This window comes from Cololabis saira, chromosome 1 (assembly GCF_033807715.1).
Source record: "Cololabis saira isolate AMF1-May2022 chromosome 1, fColSai1.1, whole genome shotgun sequence".
Lineage (NCBI taxonomy): Eukaryota > Metazoa > Chordata > Actinopteri > Beloniformes > Belonidae > Cololabis > Cololabis saira.
Window position 1 is genome coordinate 36,418,438 of NC_084587.1, and position 27,642 is coordinate 36,446,079.

At 45.4% G+C, this 27,642-nt stretch overlaps 1 protein-coding gene across 1 annotated transcript in view; it reads right to left on the reverse strand.

Moving 5' to 3' along the window:
• Positions 1 to 27,642, reverse strand: part of LOC133444384 (zeta-sarcoglycan) — a 317,653-nt gene that overhangs the window by 24,485 nt on the left and 265,526 nt on the right. The window lies entirely within an intron of this gene.

Here is a 27,642-nt window from a genome sequence, read left to right on the forward strand (position 1 = left end):
CCCGGAGTTGGGATATTTAGTCTAGAGTAAATGCCTTTTGTATATACACCTTTTAGATGTTCTGTTTGAACTTAATTTATGGTGTGGCTCGCCTTTTTTTTTAAGTATTTAGAAGACCAGTGTTTTGTCACTTCAGGATCATTGAGTAACTGGCTAGTTTGTTTTCAGATAGTGACCTTTGATGTGTTTTTTTGTTGAGCAGCATCTTGACCCATTACCCACTGTGTGCCTTTTTCTCTGGCTTTTCAATAAACACCTGTGATTCACATTTGACAATTTGCCATGGTTCCCTTTTTTGCGACTCCCCGACCCTGGAAGAGATGGTCTTAACAGTGACAAAAGTTAGTAGCAAGCGCATACATATATAGATGAAGATATTGAAGTGTCCCTTTAAGAAAACACCTCTCGGGTCAAAGCTGCTGAGAAGTACATTCGTTTTTTTGCTGTCTGTGTCACATTGGCTATTTAGTTCCGGTTTTATTTTGAAACCCGTGTCTTTGTTTCCTTTGTTCTGGTCACCGTCTAAATTCCGCAGTATTCTTGTGTAACTGAAGCTACTCAGCTGCTGGCCGACCAGATAACGGACTTGGAGAAAAAAGTTCCGAACTCACTGTTCATTTTTGGCGGGGATTTTAACAGAGCAAACCTCACCCACGAACTTCTTAAACTCTGGACCACTGTTATACAGTAATTACGGATGCATACCGCTCTGTGCCCCGCGCAGCTTGAGGACACTCTGACCACTGTCTTGTTCATCTGATCCCGACCTACAGGCAGAAACGAAAAACCTTTAAGCCTGTAGTGAGGACTGTGAAGAAGTGGACAGAGGAGTCAAAGCTGAAGCTTCAGGCCTGCTTTGACTGCATGGACTGCAATGTTTTTGAAGCTGCAACCACAGACCTGCCTGAATTCACGGACACTGTGACATCCTACATCAGTTTTTGTGAGGACATGTGTGTGCAGACTAAGACCTTCTGCACATACAACAACGACAAGCCCTGGTTCACATCAAAACTCAGGAAGCTGCGCCGAGCCAAGGAGGAAGCTTATGGCACTTTTCCACTAGTCTCGCCTCAGCCCAGCCCGGCTCGGCGCGGCGCGGCTCGGCGCGGCTCGGCGCGGCTCCACCCGTGTGTTTTCGCACAGCCAGGGGAGAAGTGGGGGGGTGGGGTGAAGCTGCTGTGACGTACTCGATTGCGCAGCACCTTTGTTTGTGTCGGCGCAGATGAGAAATCAGCTGGAGCCGGGAGCGGCTGAGAAAAAAACAGCCCGTCTCCATCCCTCTTTTAATTTTCTCGACAGCCACCAGGTTTATGAACATCTGCACCTCAGAGTTGGATCACCAAACAGACGTTTGTGCTGTATAATAAAATCGCAGCGAGTCGCTCTCGCGCTGAGTCCCGCTTCCTGATTCAAACGTCTGACGGCCCCGCCCCCCGACCAATCAGGGGCGTGGAGGGTGGTGACGGCCCCGCCCCCCGACCAATCACTGGCGCGGAGGGTGATGACGTCGGAAATAGTCCCTGCTCAGCCCGCAAAGAACCTGGCCAGAATGGTTACAGAAAAAAGTATCGGCTTGGAGCGGCTCTACCCGTCTCAGCCCTAGTGCAAAAGGGCAAAAGGCTTGCAAACCAGCTGAACAGTTTCTACTGCAGGTTTGATGAACAGGCCAGCAGCACAGCAGGACTCTCTACACCACCATCACCCCCCCAACACACACACACCGCTGCCCGCATATTCACACCTCCCCACAGCCAGCCCCCACTATCTCTGTCTACCCCCACTCCCCCAGCCCCCTTCCCCCCACTGGACACCCTTCTGTACTTAAGATCTGTGAAAGGGAGGTGTGTCAGCTGTTCCAGAGGCTGAAAGTCAGGAAGGCTCCAGCAAACAGGTTGGTGGATGACGCAGTCAACATCAGACTGCACTACATCCTGCGTCACCTCGACACCCCAGGGACGTATGCGAGGATCCTGTTCGTGGACTTCAGCTCAGCGTTCAACACCATCGCTCCTGAAATCCTCCACCAGAAGCTCTCCCAGCTCAGAGTGCCTGCCTCCACCTGTCAGTGAATCACCAGCTTCCTGAGAGACAGGAGGCAGCAGGTGAGGCTGGGGAGCATCACATTCAACACCCGGGCCATCAGCACTGGTGCCCCCCAGGGGTGCGTCCTCTCGCCACTGCTCTTCTCCCTCTACATCAACGACTGCAACTCAGGGGACTCTTCTGTGAAGTTCCTGAAGTATGTGGACGACACCACCATCATCAGACGGATCCGGGAGGGTGACGACTCTGCGTACATACAGGAGGTGGAGCAGTGGTGCAGTCAGAACCACTTGGAGCTGAACCCCCTCAAGACTGTGGAAATTACAAAAAACCCACCACCACCACCCACAATGTCCCCTTTCCCGAGGAGGTCCCGGAGGTGCCCCAGCCCATTTCCGTTCCTCAGTTCCTCAGTCTCCCTTCTGGGGAATGCGCCTGGTTCGAGGCGGGCCCAAGAGCGTTCAGGCTCATAACCCAGGATGCAATGGCCACAGCACTCCATGCTGCACTAGCCCACCTGGAGCAGCAGGGGAGCTACGTGCGGATGCTTTGTGGATTACAGCTCTGCCTTCAACACCATCCTCCCTCACAAACTGGTACTCAAGCTGGGGGACCTGGGGATTCCAGCCGACACCTGCACCTGGATCAGCAGCTTCCTCTCTGACCGCAGACAGAGAGTCAGGGTGGGCCATCACACATCCACGGCCCTAAGCCTCAGTACCGGCTCCCCCCAGGGTTGCGTGCTGAGTCCCCTGCTCTACTCTCTCTACACGCATGACTGCACCCCTGTCCATCATAAAAACACTATAGTGAAGTTTGCTGACGACACTACAGTGGTGGGGCTCATCTCGGGGGGGGGGGGGGGGGGGGGGTCTGCATACAGAGACGAGGAGGTATGGCTGTCGTCGTGGTGCAGAGACAATAACCTCCTCCTGAACAGCTCCAAGACCAAAGAGCTAGTAATTGACTATAGGAGGAAAAAGACAGAGATTCCTCCGCTCATCATCAGCGGGGATTGTGTAGACAGGGTAGCCAACTTCCGGTACCTGGGAGTCCACATCGAGGAGAACCTGACCTGGAGTGTGAACACCTCTGAGCTGCTGAAAAAGGCCCAGCAGAGACTGTACTTCCTCAGGATCCTCAGGAGGGAGAACATCACACAGAGGCTGCTGGTGTCCTTCTACCGAGCCTCCATCGAGAGTATTCTAACGTACTGTATCTGCATCTGGTACAGCAGCTGTACAGCAGCTCAGAGGAAAGCACTCCAGAGGGTCATCACCACCGCCCAGAAGAATATCGGCTGCCCTCTCTCCACACTGGAAGACCTCCACCACTCCCGTTGCCAGAAAAAGGCCCAAAATATAATAAAATACACTTCACACCCCGGATACTCGCTGTTTGAACTGCTGCCATCTGGGAGGAGATACAGACTCATGAAAACGAGGACAAACAGACTCAAACACAGCTTTTATCCAACAGCAATAACCACCCTTAACAAAAACAGAAGCTAATGTGCAATAACAATAACAAAAATGATTGTATGCTGATGAAGGTTCTTGTGGGGTCCGTGTGTTGATGTGGAAGGGTGAATGTGTCTAGAGATATATATATATTTATTTTATTTGTTTATATTTTTATATCTTATTTATATATTATTATTATATTATTGTATATATTATTTTTATATATATTTTTTTATTTTTCAGTTATTTTATTTTTTTTTTATGATGCGCTGACTGGAGAGCACTTTTAATTTCATTGTACATAAGTTATAATGACAATAAAGAACTATCTACTATCTATCTATAACAGGCAAGGGAGACAATAACAGCAGGGGCAACCACCTCCTGTCCCTGGTCCAGGGGTGGTCACGGACGCACCTCACCATGTCCATGTTCCCGAGGATGTCCAGGATGAATCCTAGCCTGTCTCCGTTCCTCTGCCTGCACCCGAGCCGGCCCCCAGGGTCCTGCCCAGGCCTCAGCCTGCCCTTCAGCCGGCCCCCTGATCTGTCAGTCCAGTCCCGAGGGTGGCTCCCTGAACTGTCTCGCCACTCTGCCCGGTCCCGAGGTAGTTTTCTAGAGGACGTTTCCAATGTAGAGAACCCCTCTAGCAAGTCGGTGGTTACAGCCCTGAGGGCTCCTGTTATCAGTTACATTATTTTTTGGTTTCACTTCTTACGTCTCAATTCTTCAATTCCCCGGAGGGAAATTAATTGTTGCAGTAGTCACAATTTCAGTCTCTTCAAAGAGTCATTGTAGAGGTTTATTGCAGTGGGCAGGAAGAATCTCCTGTAGCAGTCTGTGCTGCATCAGATCTGAAGGAGCAATTGACATTGTCATCATTCCATACCATCTTTCTCCTTCTTGATGTTTTCCATCACTTGGGATTACTAATTCCCACTACTTTCTTTTGGATTTTTTGTCAATCACTACAATATCCATGATCGCTACGTACGCTACGAGTTTTAAATGTATCTTTACTCTTTTCTTCTTGATCATATTCAGTGGTTTTGTCATCCAAGTCAAGATGGTTGGATGGGACATTCATTCAATAATTATGAGATTATAGTGTCAACAGAGAAAACTAAAGTAGAAGACAAAGTAAACTGAATGGAAAAACCAAAAGGAACACAGCCTCAGGGACGGATCTAGGATGTCAGGAGATCCGGGGCTTAGCCCCGGGGGGGTGCTCAGGTGGTGAAAATGTGAACAAAAAGCACTGGACAACAAATTCAGACCTTTTTACTATAGAAATGTTACAATAGTCAGCAGCTGCTTGAACTGGTTTCTTTCGTCAGAAAAAGTAAAAAAAAAAAACGTTTTTCCGGTCTGGTGCCGTTTTCATACTCGTTTGGACGTACAGTAGCTACAGCTCGGTTTGCAATAGCTCTCTACCACTACCAAAAGTTTTCTACCACTTTTAAACACACCTGGTATGTCCAAATTGTGGGAGATTTCTCTCCACTTTTGTCACTTTTTATTGATGTCACGACCTGCAGTCTTGTATCCCACAACTCCTCACAGACTCACAGCCATAATTATTTTTTCTTCCATCTTGATCGTCTCTGATCAACAACCCGCAAGTTTTTTTTCACCTTCCAACACCTTCTCTCCTATTGGACACCGCCGATATGTTGTCACAGCACGGCACAGTGAAATTAAAAAATGTTCAATTTGGGCGCTGATTTAAAATGGATAATATGAGATGTTGAGTATTTGATCCTTCAAAATACACGACCCATGACATTAATTGCATTACATTTCGTGAATATTATACGATAAAGAGGGAAAAAAAACTATTCTATCGCTTTATTTGATATTTATTCAGTCATTGGCCTTTAGCTAACCAGGCAGGTCATTAAGAACACATTCTTATTTACAATGACGGCCTGGCAAGAGACAAGGACCACTTGGGGGGAAAGGAAGTGGTTTAGGGAGTAAAACAAAACGGCGACATGGGCCCGCCTTCCTGTAGGCCCACCACCCGCAGGAAGGACCGTGAGAGGCCGGTGCAATGTAGGCTGGGTAGCAGTCGTGGCGGGGTGCCTCGACGACCCAATCCCAGGACCAAAACCCTCGCAGTGGGGACATGGAATGTCACATCGCTGGGGGGGAAGGACCCGGAGCTTGTGCGTGATGTTGAGAGATACCGGCTAGAGATAGTCGGGCTCACCTCCACACATATCTTGGGCTCTGGAACCCAGCTCCTTGAAAGGGGCCGGATCCTCCACTACTCTGGGGTTGCTCAGCGTGAGAGGCGGCGGGCTGGTGTGGGCTTCTTTATAGCCCCTCAGCTCAGTCGCCATGTGTTGGAGTTCACCCCGGTGAACGAGAGGTTCGCTTCCCTGCGCCTTCGGGTCGGAAAAGGTCTCTCACTGTTGTTTGTGCCTACGGGCCGAACAGCAGTGCAGAGTACCCAGCCTTCTTGGGGTCCCTGGGAGGAGTACTGGATAGTGCTCCAACTGGGAACTCCATTGTTCTACTGGGGGACCGGAGAGTGTGCTCCAACTATAGGGGGATCACACTTCTCAGCCTCCCCGGGAAAGTCTACGCCAGGGTACTGGAGAGGAGAATACGGCCGATAGTTGAACCTCGGATTCAGGAGGAACAATGCAGTTTTCGTCCCGGTCGTGGAACACTGGACCAGCTCTATACCCTCCGCAGGATGCTCGAGGGTTCATGGGAATTTGCCCAACCAGTCTACATGTGTTTTGTGGATCTGGAGAAGGCATTTGACCGTGTCTCTCGTGCCATTCTGTGGGGGGTGCTCAGTGAGTATGGAGTCCGGGGCCCTCTATTAAGGGCTGTCCGGTCTCTATATGATCTGAGCAAGAGTTTGGTTCGCATTGCCGGCAGTAGATCAGACTTGTTCCCGGTGCATGTTGGACTCCGGCAGGGCTGCCCTTTGTCACCGGTCCTGTTCATAATTTTTATGGACAGGATTTCTAGGCGTAGCCAGGGGCCGGAGGGGATCCGGTTTGGGAACCTCAGGATTTCATCTCTGCTTTTTGCAGATGATGCTGTACTGTTGGCTTCATCGGACCGGGACCTTCACCATGTGCTGGGGCGGTTTGAGGCTGAGTGCGACGCGGCAGGGATGAGAATCAGCAGCTCTAAAACCGAGGCCATGGTTCTCCATCGGGAAAGGGTGGCAGCCCTTCTCTGGGTGGGTGGAGAAGTCCTGCCTCAGGTGGAGGAGTTCAAGTATCTCAGGGTCTTGTTCACGAGTGAGGGAACGATGGAGCGGGAGATTGACAGACGGATCGGTGCAGCGTCCGCAGTTATGCGGTCGATGTACTGGACCGTCGTGGTGAAGAAGGAGCTGAGTCGAAAGGCGAAGCTCTCGATTTACCGGTCAATCTACGAACCTACCCTCACCTATGGTCATGAACTTTGGGTAGTGACCGAAAGGACGAGATCGCGGATATAAGCGGCCGAGATGAGTTTCCTCCGCAGGGTGGCTGGACGCTCCCTTAGAGATAGGGTGAGGAGTTCGGTCAACCGGGAGGAGCTCGGAGTCGAGCCGCTGCTCCTTTACATTGAGACCACCTCCAAGCTGAGGTGGCTTGGGCATCTGTTCATGATGCCTCCTAGACACCTCCCTAGGGAGGTGTTTCAGGCATGTCCCTCCGGGAGGACACCCCGGGGAAAGCCCAAGACACGCTGGAGAGACTATGTCTCTCGGCTGGCCTGAGAACGCCTCGGACTCCCCTCGGAAGAGCTGGAGGAAGTGTCTGGGGTGAAGGAAGTTTGGGCATCCCTGTTGAGGCTGCTGCCCCCGCGACCCGGGAACGGATAAGCGGAAGAAGATGAGTGAGTGAGAGATGAGGGTTTATGCGGTGGTAGCATTTTTCGACGAAGCAGCAGAAATCGACAGAACACTGGCTCGGTCTGCGCTTTGCAAGAGACGGACCTGCCGCGGTGTTTGCGCCGCGCGGCGCCTGCACCCGAATTGAACATTTAGACCAGACGATTTTTTTTGCTTTATTTGTTTTTTCAGATCCGGGGCTTTTGGAAAAACATTCTGCCTCTGCACAGCCTGTGTCAGAAAAAGCCTTTATTCTCGCTTTTGTTTCAGAGGCTAATACCCCCGTGGTTACTTTATCAATTGGTATACCTGCAATGAGGCAACAGTAAAGGGACAACCCAAAGGGTGTATTTTGACTTTTAGCACCTGTAGACACATGAAAGCAGAAATTGTATTTCTTTTATTTCATGTGACAGGATAAACAAGGGGAAAAAAACTGGAGCAGTATGCCTTTTTGCACAGGTTATACCACTTGCTCTTTTGCTCAAAACCCCCCACCAAAGAGCTTCCTCAGAACTCATGCCATCTGTGATACATTAACAGAATGGAAATATTCCTGAAGATGATGAGGGAGAGAGAGGTTTCTGGGTCATGGGAGGGATAGAAAGGAAAAGCACCCAGAGAATGAATATAGTGAAACAAACAAAGGGAGTTGATGATAATGATAAAAAAAAAAGTCAGGTGAACTGCAGGGATCCTGCAGAGATCTGTCACCCCTTGTTGGCTTTGATTTTAATAGAAGCCACTGCTACACTAGCTCTAACCCATTTGCCTTTAATTCCACTGCTGCTTTCAAAACTTTTAAAACTTTAATGGCCTCTTCTTAAGAACCAGCTGCTGACAACATTGATTTGGCTTTAAGCCTTGCTGTCCTACTTGCCTTTATTTCTCCTGCAAAATCGACAGAAACATCTATTTTCTGCCATCCTTTACCACCTCCTACTCATCCAATCTTCCTTTCACCCAATCTTCCACTCTCAGTTCAGTCTGTGGTTTAGGAAAACATATACGAGTATAGCTGAAAAAAGAATGCTGTTTGGTTAAAGTGCGTGTGTGTGGGGGACTCATACATTAATTAGTATTTGATCATGTTGTCCAACACAGTTGAAGACGTTAATCACGGCCCGAGGCTCGAGACAACACTGTGTCTAGAGCTCTTTGATTTCTTATGGTAGATGTTTATTGGCATGTAGTTGTACTCCTAATGATCAGATCTAAATAAAACTGTACCACACTGGGTTTTTTTGTCATGGTACGGTTTTCTAGGACCCAAGTGCAGGAGACAGAGGGAGGCTGGAGGCAGGAGTTCTCAAAAAACAAGGGGTTTAATACAAAAAAGGCAAAAACAAAGCGCTGCAGAGCAGGATTGACAAAAACCAGGATCAGGAAAAAAACTACGAGGAGACATGGAGGAGAGAACAGTACGGACCGACAGGGCACAAAGGAATGACAAGACAAGATATACTGAGGGGATAACGAGACATGACGAGACACAGGTGCAGACACAATCAGGGCAGATGGGACACAGGCGGGGCAAGACAGAAACTGAAGGCAGGGGGGAATGTCAACCTTGACAGAACCCCCCCCCTCAAGGGACAGATCCCAGATGTCCCACTCGGCCTACCACCCAGGGCGGGCGGAGGGGGCCTGGAGGAGGGCCCAGGCCAACACACGGCCAACGTTCCGGGGGCCGTCCTGGGGACTGTGCAGACCTGCGAGACAGCTCCGGGGGTCGCCCACGAAGCCGGGCAGACCGGCGAGAACGCTCGGGGGGACGTCCACGAGGCCGACCAGACCGGCGAGACCGCTCCGGGGGCCGCCCACGAGGCCTAGGCCTGGGTCTTGACGCGGGTCTTGGCGTGGGGCTAGGCGGTCTTGGCGTGGGGCTTGGCGTGGGTCTTGGCGTGGGGCTTGGCGTGGGGCTTGGCGTGGGGCTTGGCGTGGGGCTTGGCGTGGGGCTTGGCGTGGGGCTTGGCGTGGGGCTTGGCGTGGGGCTTGGCGGTCTTGGCGTGGGGCTTGGCGGTCTTGGCGTGGGGCTTGCCGTGACGGGAACGTGACATGGCTCTGGAACGAGACATGGCTCTGGAACGTGACATGGCTCTGGAACGTGACATGGCTCTGGAACGTGACATGGCTCTGGAACGTGACATGGCTCTGGAACGAGACATGGCTCTGGAACGTGACATGGCTCTGGAACGTGACATGGCTCTGGAACGTGACATGGCTCTGGAACGTGACATGGCTCTGGAACTTGACATGGCTCTGGAACTTGACATGGCTCTGGAACTTGACATGGCTCTGGAACTTGACATGGCTCTGGAACTTGACATGGCTGCGGGGGTACCTGGGTCCGGGGCGCCGGCTGCGGGGGTACCCGGGTCCGGGGCGCCGGCTGCTGGGGTACCCGGGTCCGGGGCGCCGGCTGCGGGGGTACCCGGGTCCGTGGCGCTGGCCCCCCTTCAAGGGGCGCCGGCCCCCCCTCAAGGGACAGATTCCAGATGTCCCCACAGTCCACATCCAGGGCGGGCTGGGGGGGGACACGCGTCCTCGGAGCCGGCTGGGGGGGGACACGAGTCCTCGGAGCTGGCTGAGGGGGGTCCGGGACCATCACAGGAACATGGGGAGGTGCGTCCGGGACCACCACAGGAACATGGGGAGGTGCGTCCGGGACCACCACAGGAACATGGGGAGGTGCGTCCGGGACCACCACAGGAACATGGGGAGGTGCGTCCGGGACCACCACAGGAACATGGGGAGGTGTGTCCGGGACCAACACAGGAACATGGGGAGGTGCGTCCGGGACCACCACAGGAACAGGGAGAGGTGCAGGAGCTGGAGCCGGAACAGGCTGGGGCTGGCGCTGACGCCGTTGCCTCTGCAGGCTCCTGGGCCCACCCAGAGCCAGGCGTGTTCCCCAAAAGGGGTCACAATACTCCTCCTCGGCCCAGCGCACGTTTTTAGCCGCTTCTCGGCAGAGGAAGTCCAAGAGGGTGAGGTAGTCTCTCGCTGGGTCCACCTGGTCGTTCCGTTCTGTCATGGTACGGTTTTCTAGGACCCAAGTGCAGGAGACAGAGGGAGGCTGGAGGCAGGAGTTCTCAAAAAAACAAGGGGTTTAATACAAAAAGGCAAAAACAAAGCGCTGCAGAGCAGGATTGACAAAAACCAGGATCAGGACAAAAACTACGAGGAGACATGGAGGAGAGAACAGTACGGACCGACAGGGCACAAAGGAATGACAAGACAAGATATACTGAGGGGATAACGAGACATGACGAGACACAGGTGCAGACACAATCAGGGCAGATGGGACACAGGCGGGGCAAGACAGAAACTGAAGGCAGGGGGGAATGTCAACCTTGACATTTTTATTCTGTGAATGTGATGCTGAAGAAAACTCAAAGATTAAAAACTATTAACTAATTAGCTAATCACATGAAAACATTAAAGGGGGGGGCTTCCGGGAAGATGGCCGAGTGAGCAGACGTGTAGTCAACTACTCTCCCAGGTCGGACATAAAAAACCCACCGTAAGGTTTAAACTCGACGACTGAAAGTTATATTATGGGTGGGAGAGGCAACGGAAGGATAGAAAAAACTAACCAGAAACAAGAAAAAGTTGAGAAAACATTAAAGCATCTAATACCTATTTTAAACGGGCCTTGAATGTCTTGAAAACAGGCTTTTGATTTTTTTTTGCTAAATAAATTAGAAATTCAGCCTCTGAAGAATGTTTTTAGCATCCCAGTCTCTAACCTCATTATCTATGCGGGATTCTGAGTGTGCGGGGAGGCTATGATAATGAGGCACCGTGCTGATTGACTGCCTGAATGACACTATACACTGCTAGGAAAAAAATGACGGAAGCTCTGGCCGGCGGAGTTAGTTGTGGGCGTGGTTTCACGCATCGGAGGCCAACCTCTGTAAATCGCATTTTCGTTACGTAATGAAAAGGTGCAGAATCTGAATGGCTCATAGAAGCCACATCACACTGGTAGGTTCATCCGGGCGGGCTGTACAGACACTGCAGAATTTGGTTGCTTTCCTCCTTCTCTGAGTTGGCAGGCTGAGGGGAGACCACTTTATATATGTTAAAGCAAGAGAAAACTTGTTTTTCATAATAGGTTCCCTTTAACTTACAGGTAGATGAGAATTTACAGATGTGTGTTTCTAAGGTGAAAAGTACCGTATTTTCCACACCAAAGCACATCGTATTATAAGGCACACCTTTAATAAAATTATATATATATATAATATTCTAAAACCTTATAAGGCCACTTTATAAGGCGCCCTGCCGGTTTTTGAGAAAATTAAAGGCTTTTAGGTGCGCCTTATAGTGCCGAAAATAGGGAAGCGTTTTTACTCTTTATGGAAACATTTTAGATGGTGGACTAGGATGAACCAGTTTCAGTTTTACCTCATCCAAAAAAACATTCATCTCCTGAGGGTATGCTTCAGGAACTAGAGGATCTTTGATAAAGTTGAGGGGACATTTTTCAGGTTGTAGGAAGAGAAAGGTGGAACTTAATATGTTTTAAAAAAAAGTGCAATAGTTTTTGGGATGCCTACACTTTCATCTTTTCAGGTCCTTCCTGATATTTTGCCCCTTCAAACTGATTTTGTAGTTGCCATATTGCTCACATATAAAGCTATTAACTTGGTTTTGTTTTTTGAATGCATTCAATTTGCTCTCTGTACATATGTGAATGCTTTGCTGCTTCAGATTACAATCTCATTTCATTTTATTTATTATGTATTTTTCTTTTGGGGGTAATTCATTATTTGCTCACTTATATTGATTTTACACCAAAAAGCAGCCAGATTATTATTGTTTAACTGGATAAAGAAAATCAATGAAATCCTTTCCTATTACCAGCAGTTATACATATACTCTCAAAGTTTATGGTCTATGAACACTAAACTGGTAGTAGTTTTCTCCAGTACTACTTATCTACCACTAACTAGACAGACAGGCCCCGTGGTATCACAATTTCTGAAAAGCACAGCTTCCTGAGATTATTAGACTAGTTGATTTGTGTTTGACTCAATTGTAGATTTAAAATGTTTTTATTCAAAATTTTTTCTTAATCCATTTACAAATGAGCGTGCGCATCTATGTTTCCTTTCCCAGAAATGCTGATCAAGGCGAAAGCAGTCATATATAATACCTGCAAAATATACAATACCTGCACAACCATTGCACAACCATTTTGATGCAGGACTGAGTGAAACTTGTATCTTTGTTACAGTCTGTTTAGGTCAGGGTAATCAAAATGCTTGCCGTCTTTAAATGTAAGTTTATAGAGACAGAAGTAATGAATAGAAGTATCTGTTATGAGTCTTCTGCTCTCCTCAGGAAAATGTTCAGGCTTTCTGTTCTGCTACGGCTATGAGAATCCAAGGAAGCCGGACTAATACACTACCATTTATAATACATGCTATATATCATTCAATATCTAACTTTTTTGATGAATGGAGTTTATTGGCATGCAGTATTTTGCTTTGTAGTAGTTATTAACCTATGAATCCAAGCACAAATGATTTGTGAGGCATATGGAATGATTTTCAAACTTAATTGGATGGTTTTTAATAAAGGGAAGGCTGCAAGCTTTAAATTAATGTCACCATTTGCATGATTAACAACTGGACTCAAAGAGAATACATTTTTTCTTTATAGTATTATTATAATTTAAGCCATATTACAACTGGTGGCTCGATGCAACTTCATTTTCTCAAAGTCCTTGTGGACATGTTCACTTTTTCAATTTCAATATCATATTTGACTATTTTTGTCATTTTTATAATGTATAAGTAGTAGCTACAATACATAGAAGTTACAATATCTGTCTCAAGCTGGTCGTACTGAAAAATATGAAACAAGCCTGCCTTATCAACACTGACTTACATGGCAGAGGCACATCTTAAGTGTAATTTAAGTTCTAGTACTATAAAGATCAACAAACTCCTTGCTTATCAGACTTACTTCTCTGTAGCCACGTTCAAAAGGAAGCATCCTCTCTTCATTCCACCAGAACTCTGCATCTGTGCATGCACTATGATCCCACAAAAGCATAATAAGTGTGTGCTTTTACAACACATTACAATGTTCTGCAATCTTTCCTTGACTTCATACTGAGAAACAGGTCCTGATAAGACCAGATATTTCCAGGCACTGACTGTTTAATTCAGTCAGAGTTGAATAAGTGCTATTACAAAAATTAAGTATTTTACCTGGTTGTTCCAGTGAGACACACTTAGCAGTGCTGGCGTCAGTTTCTCTATTACTGCAGGTGCTTGTGGTGTTTTCACTGCTGCGGGAGGCAAAAGTGTCACACTGTCCTTGTGATGGTCTTTGAAGCTATCCTCTCATCCCTTTTAGGCCTTTTCACATTGCCATTTCACCCAGCACTAATATCTCCCCTGTCAACCCATTCTCACATCAAAATGTGAAATAGTAACGTCGGTCCACAGAACAAAACGTACTTTCACAATAAGGCCTCTCAAATTGTGACATGTTCACGTTTTTTTCCTATTATTTTCTATTGGCCTGCCGAAAAGTCATGTGACTGCCCGCAGCTGCCTTGTAAAACTAAAAACATGGTGGCCATTCTTGTCTTTCTCAGTGGAAAATGCAGTATTTTAAAAGGTAGTTTCAACATATAAAAGCATTTTGATGGTTTGTATGCTATTTGAATTATTCTTTACATGATGTAGTTATATGAGCTATTGAGATATTTTGTTATTTTGTGTAACTGTTGATGATATTATTACTATATAGAACAAAATAAAAACAGGTTTTAGTTCCCAGGGGATTACTTATTTATTCTTTTTTGAATTTCGGCAAAAAACTGGGAGGAGTTCGGGGAGGCCATGGAGGAAGACTTTCGGTCGGCCTCAAGGAAATTCTGGAGGACCGTTCGGCGCCTCAGAAGGGGGAAGCAGTACTCTGCCGGCACCGTTTACGGTGTGGGTGGGGAGCTGTTGACCTCGACTGGGGAAATTGTCGGACGGTGGAAGGAATACTTCGAGGATCTCCTCAAATCGACTGACATGCCTTCCACTGTGGAAGCAGAGGGTGAGGACTCCATCCATCACCCAAGCCGAGGTCACTGAGGTAGTTCGTAAGCTCCTCAGTGGCAGGGCACCGGGGGTGGATGAGATTCGCCCTGAGTACCTCAAGTCTCTGGATGTCGTAGGGCTGTCTTGGTTGACACGCCTCTGCGACATTGCATGGAAGAAGGGGACAGTACCGCTGGAGTGGCAAACCGGGGTGGTGGTCCCTCTCTTTAAAAAGGGGGACCGGAGAGTGTGTTCCAACTATAGGGGGATCACACTTCTCAGCCTCCCCGGGAAAGTCTATGCCAGGGTACTGGAGAGGAGATTACGGCCGATAGTTGAACCTCGGATTCAGGAGGAACAATGCGGTTTTTGTCCCGGTCGTGGAACACTGGACCAGCTCTACACCCTCCGCAGGGTGCTTGAGGGTTCATGGGAATTTGCCCAACCAGTCCACATGTGCTTTGTGGATCTGGAGAAGGCATTTGACCGTGTCTCTCGTGCCATTCTGTGGGGGGCGCTCAGTGAGTATGGAGTCCGGGGCTTCTATTAAGGGCTGTCCGGTCTCTGTATGATCGCAGCAGGAGGTTGGTTCGCATTGCCGGCAGTAGATCAGACTTGTTCCCGGTGCATGTTGGACTCCGGCAGGGCTGCCCTTTGTCACCGGTCCTGTTCATAATTTTTATGGACAGGATTTCTAGGCGCAGCCAGGGGCCGGAGGGGATCCGGTTTGGGAACCACAGGATTTCATCTCTGCTTTTTGCAGATGATGTTGTACTGTTGGCTTCTTCGGACCGGGACCTTCAGCATGTGCTGGGGCAGTTTGAGGCAGAGTGCGACGCGGCAGGGATGAGAATCAGCACCTCCAAATCCGAGGCCATGGTTCTCCATCGGAAAAGGGTGGCATGCCTTCTCCGGATGGGTGGAGAAGTCCTGCCCCCTTGTTCACGAGTGAGGGAAAGATGGAGCGTGAGATTGACAGACAGATCGGTGCAGCGTCCGCAGTTATGCGATCGATGTACCGGACCGTGTTGGTGAAGAGGGAGCTGAGCCGAAAGGTGAAGCTCTCGATTTACCGGTCAATCTACGCACCTACCCTCACCTATGGTCATGAACTTTGGGTAGTGACCGAAAGGACGAGATCGTGGATATAAGCGGCCGAAATGAGTTTCCTCTGCAGGGTGGCTGGACGCTCCCTTAGAGATAGGGTGAGGAATTCGGTCACCCGGGAGGAGGTCGGAGTCGAGCCGCTGCTCCTTCACATTGAGAGAAGTCAGCTGAGGTGGCTTGGGCATCTGTACCGGATGCCTCCTGGACGCCTCCCTAGGGAGGTGTTCCAGGCATGTCCCACCGGGAGGAGACCCCGGGGAAGACCCAGGACACGCTGGAGAGACTATGTCTCTCGGCTGGCCTGGGAACGCCTCGGACTCCCCCCGGAAGAGCTGGAGGAAGTGTCTGGGGTGAAGGAAGTCTGGGCATCCCTGCTGAGGCTGCTGCCCCCGCGACCCGGGAACGGACAAGCAGAATAAGATGAGTGAGTGATGAGTGAGTGAGAATTTCGGCACCCCCGTTTTTTTGTGAGACAACCCGGAAATTATTGCTCGCTCCAAAAAAGCATGTTTTAAAAAAAATTATTAATATTATTATAATACCTTTCTTTTGACAAGACAATCAAAAAATTAATTAATTTATGGTGCTTGCAGCATAAATGCAACCTATAAGGTAAAGGACTGTGATATAAATATACAAAAAGGCAAAAAAAGGACCCCTTTATTGAAATATTTTTATTTTTGCTTTTACTACAGACATTTCTATTAGTCAATAGCTGATAAATAATAATTGTTTTAATATGTATATTAATATTTTTGTAGAACTGTGGAAAAACCGACTATATATGTGTGTGTGTTGTTGTGCCGCCATCATGTGGTCATGTGAACTCTGGACTCTTATGAATGTTTTGTGAACATTTTGTGAATGTGAATTCGACTTTAAAGCCGGCTCAACCCCCGGTCTGAAATCAGCTTTAAAGTGCCTCCTAAAATGGCTGCTTTGTGAAAGACTACAAAGCCCATGTGCTTTGGAGGCGGCGCCTGAAGCGGCCAGGCGCTGATGACGTCACCGCAGCCCGCGGAACGAAAAGGCTCGCCTTCCTTCTTCAAACTCTCTTCATCTCTTCGCTCTCCAGATCTTGGCTTCTCGCCAAAAGCCCATCAGGATCACATCTCCTCCCCTCCCTAGTCGGGGGGAGGTGGGGGAATCCGAGGTGCGCCCGCATCGGGATCCGGCCTGGGGATCCGTACGTCCAGCTGTGGCCCGGAGTGCTGCTCCGCTGCAGCGCTGCCGGCTACCGCTCCTACTAACTTTTTCTCTGAGTTCTTTCGCCAGGAGGACCCGATCCTCCGGCAGCCTGTCATCAGCCCGAGAAGCCAGATCCTCCTGCGTCCGTGAAGCCCGCGCCTCGGTGATGAACTGTCCCGTGCCTGGAGGCCGCGTCAAGACGCTCCGTGATCGGGAGAGATCGCCCCGGCTGTTGCACGCTGCAAAACTGTTTCTATATTTCAAAGTTAGGAACAGGAGAGGGCCGAGCAGCCGCTCGCTACCGGAGGATCCCTGCAGGAGCGATCTGCTGATGGGATCCCCGCCGGACAGAGGAACCGAGCCGGATAGAGCCGAACCGAGCCGCATGGTGGAGCCGAGCCGAGCCGAGAGCCTCGGACTGGAAAATCCCGGCAGAAACTCGATCAGCACCCGGAGAGCCGAAGTCCTTCCCTATCCGGAACCGAGGAAGCGTGAGGCTGTGTTTTGGGCGATCAGTTTAATGTAGAGCTAAATTTGTGTGCAACATTGTTTACTGTATGCATATTACTGTTTGTTCATTTTGTGGCGCAGTTTTGCCAGTTATTCACGGGTTAAATGTCGTGTTTGCCATCCCGTCTGATTGCACGTGGCGTGGCGAGGGCGCCGCCATCTTTAAATACCGCAGCCTTCTTTGCCGGCCACGTGCAGCCAATTTTTTTGGAACACAGATGATCGGAAGTTTTGTACCACGTGTTTATTATTTTTGATTTCTTTTTCTTTGTGCAGTTAACGTTTTATTAGGGCCCGAGCACACAGTGCGAAGGCCCTATTGTATCTGTAGGAATTCTTTATTCTTTCTTCTGACAAAAGGAGGGGCCTTTTTGCCCCCCTAAACGTGCCCAAAAAGTCACCAAATTTTGAACCCAAGCCATGCCTGGCGAAAAATTTCATATTTAATGGTTTGCATTAATGGGCATGGCAAAATGGCTCAACAGCGCCCCCTAGAAAACTTTGAAAACCCACAATACGTTTTGACGTACATGCACGAAAATCGGTACACACCTGTATCATGTCGCAACCTAAAGAAAAGTCTCTTGGCGCCATGGCCGAAACCGAACAGGAAGTCAGCCATTTTGAATTAATCGTGTAATTTTGGCGCAATTTATGCCATTCCTTCGGCAATTAATACGGCCCGAACCGTAACGTGCACCCAGGTGTGTTATACATCAAAATATGCGTCTCCATCTTGCGACTACGCGCATTACTTTTTTCTTTGAAAAGTGTTACAGTGGCGACGCTAGACGCCAAAAAGCGCGCCTCCGCTTCATCTGATTGGTCCATATTTGATAGTTCTCCAAAAGTCACCAAATTTTGCATGCAAGCCAGGCCTGGCGATAAATTTGATATTTCATGGTTTGCATTAATGGGCGTGCCCTAACGGCTCAACAGCGCCCCCTAGAATACTTTTCTCTGCAATAACTTTTGAAAGGTTTGACATAAAGAGTCGTGGGTGGTGTCATGGGACTCGGTATTGAGTCCTTGACCATAATTGGTGAAAATTAGCCCCGCCCCTTCTTCTGATTGGTTGTCCCTATTTCCTGCTATAACATTTGAATGTTTTGATATAGAGAGTCGTGGGTGGTGTCATGGGACTCTGTAATGAGTCCTTGAGCTTTGTTGGCCTTAATTAGCCCCGCCCCTTCTTCTGATTGGTTGTTCCGATTTTCTGCTATAACTTTTGAATGGTTTGACATAGAGTCGTGGGTGGTGTCATCAGATTCTGTATGGAGTCCGTGACCTTCATTGGCCTGAATTAGCCCCGCCCCTTCTTCTGATTGGTTGTCCCTTTTTTCTGCTATAACTTTTGAACGGTTTGACATAGGCAGTCGTGGGTGGTGTCATTTCTGATATGCTTTTGGGGGTGCGGTGGCCGTGAGTGCGAGGGCCCGTTCATCGCTGCTTGCAGCTTTAATTCTTGTTGTTTCTTTATGGTAGTGTTTTATGTTTTAATGTAGTTTGCAGTCAGGATTTATTCAATGGTGTCGCTTTTCCACCTGCTTGACACCTGGATGTAAATAAATTCTGATTGATTTTAATGAGAGAAGTTGTTTCTGTTGTTTTACACATATTTTGTCACAATGGCTGATTTGACATAGCTAGTGCCGAACTCTTTAAGAGCCTTCAATGGTTAGTCTGTAGAGATAATAGTAAAATGTACTACTCTGCAGAATAATCCCTATTTTTGAGACTGATTTTGCTGTTAAAAGTTATAATTTTCCTGGTTAGAGCCCAGGTGGTGCCCCGATAATTAAGTAATTTTGAATAATTCAATTTGATAAATAATCTACTTTATTAATTATTGTTGAAGGATAATTATTAATAACTCTCAATTATATATATATATATATATATATATATATATATATATATATATATATATATATATATATACATACATACATACATACATACACACACACACACACACACACACATACATACATACATATATATATATATATATATATATATATATATATATATATATATATATATATATATATATATATATATATACACACAAATACTATTACTATTAATATTAACTAACAAAAATACATTCACCTGGGTGCCAAGCCACCAGAAAACCCAAATCAACAAACATGAAAGAAGCCACTAGATTATTTATTCAACACTTTATTTAACACACAATGCTATGCTATGCCGCTGAACACTTTAGAGGCTGTGTGTGTGTGTTCAATATATGAACATGAGGTAAAAGTAACACTATCATGCACAGAAAATACATAAAATTACAATGAAAACTGCTGAAAAGTTATTAATTGTAAAAACTTAAACAAAAATAAACACTTTATTTAAAACAATATAATACTGAACACTTTACAGAGTGTGTTTGTGTGTGTTATTTTGTCTTGGTGTTCTCTTTTTCCACCCACTGCAGAGGCCATGTCTTTCCACTGTAATAAAATATAAAGAACACTTTTGTTAATATCATCCATGGATTCAAAACAACCAAGATTTTAACAACCAATTGACAAGGCACTGATTCACTATAATATAAATTACGTAAATAAATCAAATTATGAGTTTTTATCATTTGGCCTACTCCTAGGTTAACAGTTTAATTCCTTGCACAGTACTAGTGGGAGGATTTCAGGTGACCCTTACATGGCTTCTGCCATCCACCACTGTAATGCCAGATCTCAGTCACAGCCAGGAGGAATGTTAGAAACCAAGGGCTATATCAATGACTAGATGAATCACTCTGCTCTATTAATTCATTGTTAATATAAATATAAATGTAAAAATCTAAATGTTTTATTGTATGCCAGTAGTCTTCAACCCTGGTCCTCGGGACACCCTGTCCTGCATGTTTTAGATGTTTTCCTGCTTCAACACACCCTGATACAAATGTGTGATTAACAGACTTGTGCAGACCTGGATGACAAGCTGATGACGACCATTAATTAGAATCAGGTGTGATGATGCAAGGCAACAGAGCACTGTACGCCAAAACCTCCAGACCAGATTTTCTCTTCAGAGGAGTCATCCAAAGTCACTATTTTCTGTCCCAAAATACTTTGGTGTGTTGTGTGCTGTGGCCTGCTGAGCTTGAACCTGGCGCAATCTTCTCTTCAGTACTCAGAGTAGCCCCTCACATCCTCTCTCCGTCAATGCCTCGGTACTGCCTGAAAATATATTATATAGAAATGTATTATCCACATGTTACCAGACAAGTAATTTGCAAATAATTTATCATACTTACTTTATCCAGTGATAACTTGAGAGAAAAGCTCTTCAGTCACTGTTGCCATATTCTTCATGTACTCCCAGTGCTGCTTGACTTCACAAATCACAATTACTACTTCTTCTTTAAGTCTGTTCAGCAGCATAACCTTATTGTAGACCTTTTTCTTCTGTACCATATCACCATGACCTGCAATCCATCACAAAGTGTTGTTGACTGTCTTACATTTATGGCAAGATGTGCACATTAACTATTTTGTATTCAGTGTCTTTCAATGTTTACTTACATTCCCATGGCCAGGAGTAGTTGTCCTCAGTCAAGAGCTCATTAGGAAGGAGGGAGTTTTTCAGCTTCCCCCACAACAGCATTGTATTCAGTAATGGCTGTCAGGGTTGACACTTCCTGTTTTATTTTGAAGCCCGTGTCTTTGTGTTTAAGTTCTGGTTTGACCTTCCTGTTTCCCATCGGCCCTAATCATCTGCACCTGTGTCTCGTTAACCCTTGTGTATATCTGGTCATGTCTTTCCCTTGCTCCCTGCTGGTCCGTACTGTTTCCTCCCTCTGTGTTTTTCCAAGTATTCCAAGGTTTTTGTAGCTTTTGGTTCTTGTTTGAGTTCTGGCTTTTTTGTATCCTGCTCAGCAGCGCCTTTTGTTAATAAATCATTGTTTTTGAGAACTCCTGCCTCCTCTTCTCCTACATCTGGGTCCAAACAACAACCATTTCATAACAGAACGGACCAACTGTCATGGTGGGTCCATGGCAGGAGAGACTTTCAACTTGGGGGAGTTCTATCAGCAGATGATGATGCGGACAGGGACCGGTTGGCAGGGGCAGGAGTCCCCCTTAGGGGGAACACGCCTGGCTCGAGGCGGGCCTAGGTGTTTTCAGCCCCAGGGGAAACAACGTCGGCGGCAGCCCCAGGCTGTTCCGGTGGGGGTCCTGGATGCACCTCCTCCTGTTCCCGAGGTGGTCCCGGACGCATCTGTCGCTGTTCTCAAGGTGGTCCCGGACGCACCCGTCGCTGTTCTCGAGGTGGTCCCGGATGCACCATCACTGTTCCAGTGGTGGTCCCGGATGCACCCATCACTGTTCCAGTGGTGGTCCCGGATGCACTTCAGCCGACACCCAGGCCCCTGCCAAGGACCCGGTGTCCCCCTCAGCCGACGCTGAGGATCCTCTGACCCGCCTGCTCAGTCCCGAGAGTGTCCCTCTGAACTGTCCCGCCGGTCTCCCCGGCCCCGAGGACGACCCCCTGAACTTTCTCGCCGGTCTGTCCGGCCTAGTGCCCAGGTTCCGTGAGCTCTGACTGTGTTGGCCTTATTGCGATCTAGAATGTGAAACTAAATAATTTAGTGCATTATATGGAGCAATGTCCCCTCAAAATATGCAACACTGCGCAATATGCTCTCCTGTACACTACCACCATCCACTATAACCTCAAACACTGAAAATGTAAAAGCTTCTTAAAAGTAGAATGTACGGCAGAGCTGTTGTATTAGATTGCACAGATGTACATAATGAAGTGGCTGGTAAGTGGGCCTACACATTGTTCTACTTAACACTTACCACCAAAAGTCAGCTCTGCGGTATAGCTTTCACATTTTAGGAGTTAGCCTACTTTCAAGCAATCACACTATATGTACAGCACTTTTCATACAAATAATTTTGAAAAAACAAGCGCTTCACCAAATTAAATACCCCCATCCCCATTCCCCCAAACACACACAGAGCAAATCGTAATGACTAATTAATTAAGACAAAGTTTACAGTTTAAGAGTAACTTACCTCACACTCATCCAAAAGCACATCGGCAAGAAATATGGCATCGTCGTTTTCAATCTGATCTATTGTCTAGTAGCATTAAAATGTACAAAGAGATCGGTTGAAATAGCATCGGCTAAACATTACGTGGTATTTGGCACCTGACGTCGGGTTTGTCAACCCAGGTATATTTATACATCAACCCGGACGAGATTATTATTTAGTCCTTTGCTTGACTTGAATCATACCTGAATGTTTTTTTTTTAGAATGAGATCTCTGGTTGGCATCAGTCTAATAGAGATATTTTGTTCCACTACAGAAACGTCAGTAAATAACCCACTCACATTGTGCACTATTGCACAATGTGAGTGTCCAACACAATATATATGTATGGATAGTATTTTATAGGTTGAATTTACACTGCAAGCACCACAAAATTAATTGATTTGTTGATTGTCTTGCTAAACAAAAAGGTATAATAATAATAATACTTTCTTTAAAACATGCTTTTTTGATCTGCGTGCGGCGACAAGGACGAAACAACGCAGGAAACGCGCTTTGACGCAGCTGCAGCGCATTAGCTCATTCCAGGAGAGATTTAAGGGTCAGGACGTCCATTCGTTCATTATGCCTAGTGTACGTCGTCATTTTTTCCCTCATGTCTTTGGAGTGTTATTGTGGATTATCAGTTGAGAACTTTTTTCCTGTAGAACATTTCAGTGAGTTTATTTTTTCTCCTGCCATTTAAGGAGGCAGTTTTTCTTCTGTTTGCTTATCGGAACTTTCCGCTCCCTTAGTTTTTTTGATATAATAAACTACGCCTTGTTTTTGGCTAAGTTTTAACCTTGCATAGCAAGGACAGAAAACGTAAAACTGTAACAATTTTACCCCAAGACCTGAATCGTAACAACTAACAAACCAAAGATCATATACAGCAATTGAGCGAATATTGACATTTCAATGTATATTTCTAGAAATATGTTGAAACTACCTTAAAATAATGCATTTTCCAAGGCACATGACTTTTCAGCAGGCCAATAGAAAATAATAGGAAGAAAAAAAACGTAAACATTTGAGAGGCCTTATTGTGAAACTAATACGTTTTGTACTGTGGACCAATGTTGCTATTTCACATTTTGATGTGAAAATGGGTTGCCCCTGTTATGTCTCTAGTGCTGCCTCCGAAGGCAGAACTGAGGCATTACACCAGCAGAACAAAATGTTACCGTGTTCCATCTGCGTGTTCTGGACCCAATAAAGCCACTACAGTGCCCAGTGCCCAACACAAGTGGGGAATCTAAGAAGGTAAAAAAAACTTTAAGGGCAGTACAAACACTGAACCATGTTGTTGATGATATGTTATTACTTATTTGTAAAGGTGAGCTGTTTTGCTACCTTTCATTTTAATAAACAAGTGGTATATCTTTATTTGTTAAAATATAAATGATTTGTTTACATTGCAATATTAAGAGAAATCTATTGGCAGAAATACAATGAAAAAAATTCAGAACTATTTACTAGTGAAAAAGTTGGTGAAAATCATGTGAGAATTGAGTTTTTAATCACACTAAAATTAGAAGGTTCCTCTTCACTCCTCTGCTGTGTTGTACAATTATGATACTACATAAGCCCAAGGCAGACAAACCAAAAGAGGTAATTGCATTATTTGCAGCCATCGTAGCTTTTCCTACACTCGGAACAGTAGGGTTTGACATAGCATTGACCTATAGTTGCACTATACGATTTATATTGGTAGTCGCCAGTTCATCCTACAGGCAATGTTTAAATAAATATACAGCAAATTAATTATGCAAATTCTGGTGGAGAATTGAGAATTGATGAAAAAGAAAGGGTTCCTCACGGTTTTCTACACCATAGTAGTCAGTTTAAGGTGCAGTCACATACTGCCCTCAGTGCTTGCTCTGAAAAAAGATCATATAATAAAGATTGTATTTTTTTCAATTTTGATCTTTTTTCATTTCTATATCCTCTTAATGTAAGTCTTTCCCAATACATTTACTCATTCTGATAAGACTTCTCTGGCATTTATGAAGCACTTAAACCAGTGAACACAGGCTTTTCTCACTGTATCTGTCTGACATGTGATGTAATAAAGGGTGCAGAGGTTAGGAGCCAGTGAACCATAAATCCCTAATTTTCTCGAGCCTTTCATGGTATCAATGGTTGCTATAGGTCCACACCATACATTATGCTTCATGCTAATGTTCCTCATCAATATAGAGGCATCTGTTTATGCAGGTATGACAGAGAGAGAGAGACAGAAAGAGAGAAAGGGAGACAGGGAGATAATGGGTGAAGACAAAAGCCCATGAAAACAGAGGGAGAGGAAAAAGAGAGATGACAGAAAAGAGGTAAAAATTATAATTCCCCTCCCCTCTCCTTCCAAAGTGACAGCCATAGTGATATATAACCCTGGCAGTGGAAAGTTAATTAGATAAGCTGGGTTACACAGAGATGAAGGACTTAGAGGCTGAAAAGGAGAGAAGTGAGGAAGAGGATGGGAAGATTTTGATAAAGAAAAATACAGAATAAAAAAGACAAGGGAGAGGAGGAGGAGTATGAACTAGGGAGGCTGAATGAAAGTGAGGAGATCAATTGAGATGGGAGGAACAATTAATTGAGACAAAACAATTGGGTTTGTGATGAGTAAATAAGAAGCAAGGGACTTTGATTAAGTTTTCCCTGACAATTATCTTTTCAAGTGGTAAATAATGTACTCATACAAATATGATTAAACTCATTTTCCCAAAGACTTTGGAACATATTCATCTTTGTAACCTATTTCTGAATAAACACAAGATTGACATAAGATAACATTTTCAAATTATTACACTTTTTGAAGTATTCAGAAAGTGTTGTTGTCGCTGTTTTCTTTGAAAGCAGTGACAACTCAAGACAAGTGGTAAGAAGTGTAAAATGAATAAACAAAAAGATGGGCATCTTTACAAAAGTCTAAATTCTTCTGTTTTGTTTTTTTATTTGTTCAAGGACACTCTTCTTCTTCCTATTATTGCGTAACTGAACCAGTCCCTCTATTTGATCATCTTGTATGGTTTAAGCTATGTACTTTTTTCCACGTAAGGCCCAGTGACAGAGGTGAGATAAAAACATAGAAGAAAATGGGAGATATATTTATAATTGTAAGAAAGAATCAAAAATAGGCGAAAGCATTAAACTTGTAGTTTCCTGAGAATCCTGCTACCTGTATGTGTGTCTGTTCATTTGTTTATCCATGTGTATAAGAGGGTGAATGGGGAAAAAAACAGTACTTTGTATTGGAGAAATATAAGGGAAGCAAGCATGCTTTGAAATTATAGGTCTTCATACAGTAAATTCCTTGACAGCAGGCACATACAAATTATCTGCAAATGTAAGTTATGCAGATGCGTGGAAAGTTAGACAATAGTCAAGAATCACCACTTCAAGTCCAATAAAGTTTACACACAAACAATGTGTGAAACAGTAATGAGTAATCCAAACTTTTAACTTTCAAAAGAAATTCCTCACATAAAGCTGCAACATCTTACAAGCCCATATTTGCCCATTTTGGATAACTGACATAGGTCAGAGTTCAAAAATTACATCACTTAAAGATCTATCGAGAGTACCAGTTTTCCCTGTGCTTGTGTAGGTTTTGTCTAGGTGCTTGGACTTCCTCCCAGAAACATGCATTTATGGTTAATTGTTGATTCTAAGTTGTACATAGCAGTGAGTGTAAGTGTGAGATTGTTTGTCTATATTTGGCCCTGTGAGAAATAGCCCACGACGGCAACCCCCATCCCATGATAATGGTGCTATGAAGAAATATTGAATCTTGTTTAGTGAAATTAAGCCAATGTTCACCTTACTGTCACTCAAATGTTTAAACTGATAATGATAACGTTTGTTTTACCTTGTGCAAACAGGGCATAGCAGATAAGAGACAGGGGAAGGATAGATGACATTTAATAAGCTGATGAGAAACTGACTATGTATGAAGTGTGTTATATCACTAAAGGTGCAATGGAAGTTGCAAAAAATTACGATGAGTCTAAAATCAAAAGGTGAGCAGAAATTAGATTAGATTAATTGTATTAAAAGTTAGGCCAAGTCTGTGGTTTTTAAATCGCCCAACCTGACTTAGAAATAAGATTCGCACCAGACCTTCAGGCATCAAAGCAACAGCAAACTAAACTCAGCATACTCCTACTATTATTTAAGTGATTCTAGCCTCGATATAGACATCTTTGAAATCTTTAGTCCTTGTTTTGCGCTGACTCTTAATATTTTAACAGCCTACATTTGGGCCAGCAATTTTTGCAGCATTCACCACTACGCACAACTATGAAAAACACTGTTGGGAAGCCACAGTTCTTGTGGTTTGATTAATGCAAACAATGTTAAGATTCAATCATCAAAGAAGTTGCAATAAATACCAATAATTACACAACAGAAAATGATAAAAATTCATGAAACTCATCAATGATGCTTCATGGGTATTCATTGAGCGTTGTTATTTTACCTATAACAGACTTGCGAGGATGGAAAAAGGGAAGGTGATTCAATCTGGTAAAATCTACCTCAATGGCATCACAGGAAAAATACAGCAGACTGTTCTTCCATCATTTGATGTCAATTTTGTGTAACTTTTCTGTATTCTCTGTACAAACTTGCCAACCCAGCTGCAAAAGCGACAATGAAGCCCACATTGTCAGTTTTTTGAGCGCCACTTCAAATAAACCAAGATAATTTTCATGTCTTGTTTGCTACAACAAGAAAGAAACGTTTGATTTGCAAGAAGGTGACTGATGAGACAGTGACTGACAGATGAGCAAGAACTCTGAACAATTCAAGAAAAACCCTGAGTTCAATTTTGGTATATACAGTAATACATAGGTTTAAATGGCTAGGAAGTATGTCATGCCTGAAAGAAAGAAAGAAAGCTAAAGCCCAGGTAAAAACTTACAATGAATCTAAATTTAGTATTTCACAGCTGCAGAATTTTCATATGAAAATGTGGGACTGTATTTGTGACAAAAGATACATTGTGTGAGTGCAACTAAATGTGGGCCATTCTTTTGTTAATTACTAAGGTAATGGCATGCTATGCTCCAGTGCACAAGCATTATGGCAGGCTGATACACACATACACACAACATAACAAACATGTTTAGGGATAAAGGCAAAGTCTAGTTTGGTGCTCACCTCTACCATTCAGCTACTATGGCAGACTGCTATCCAAAGAGCTTGATAGTGAGAAAACAGGATAACAGTGGCGCGCGCACACGCGCACGCGCACGCACACGCACACACACAGTGGCAGCAACAACTGACAAGGAACCTGATCAAACCAGCTTTAATGAAGTAAGTTCTCCCAAATACAAGAGAGGAGGAAAGTAGTGAT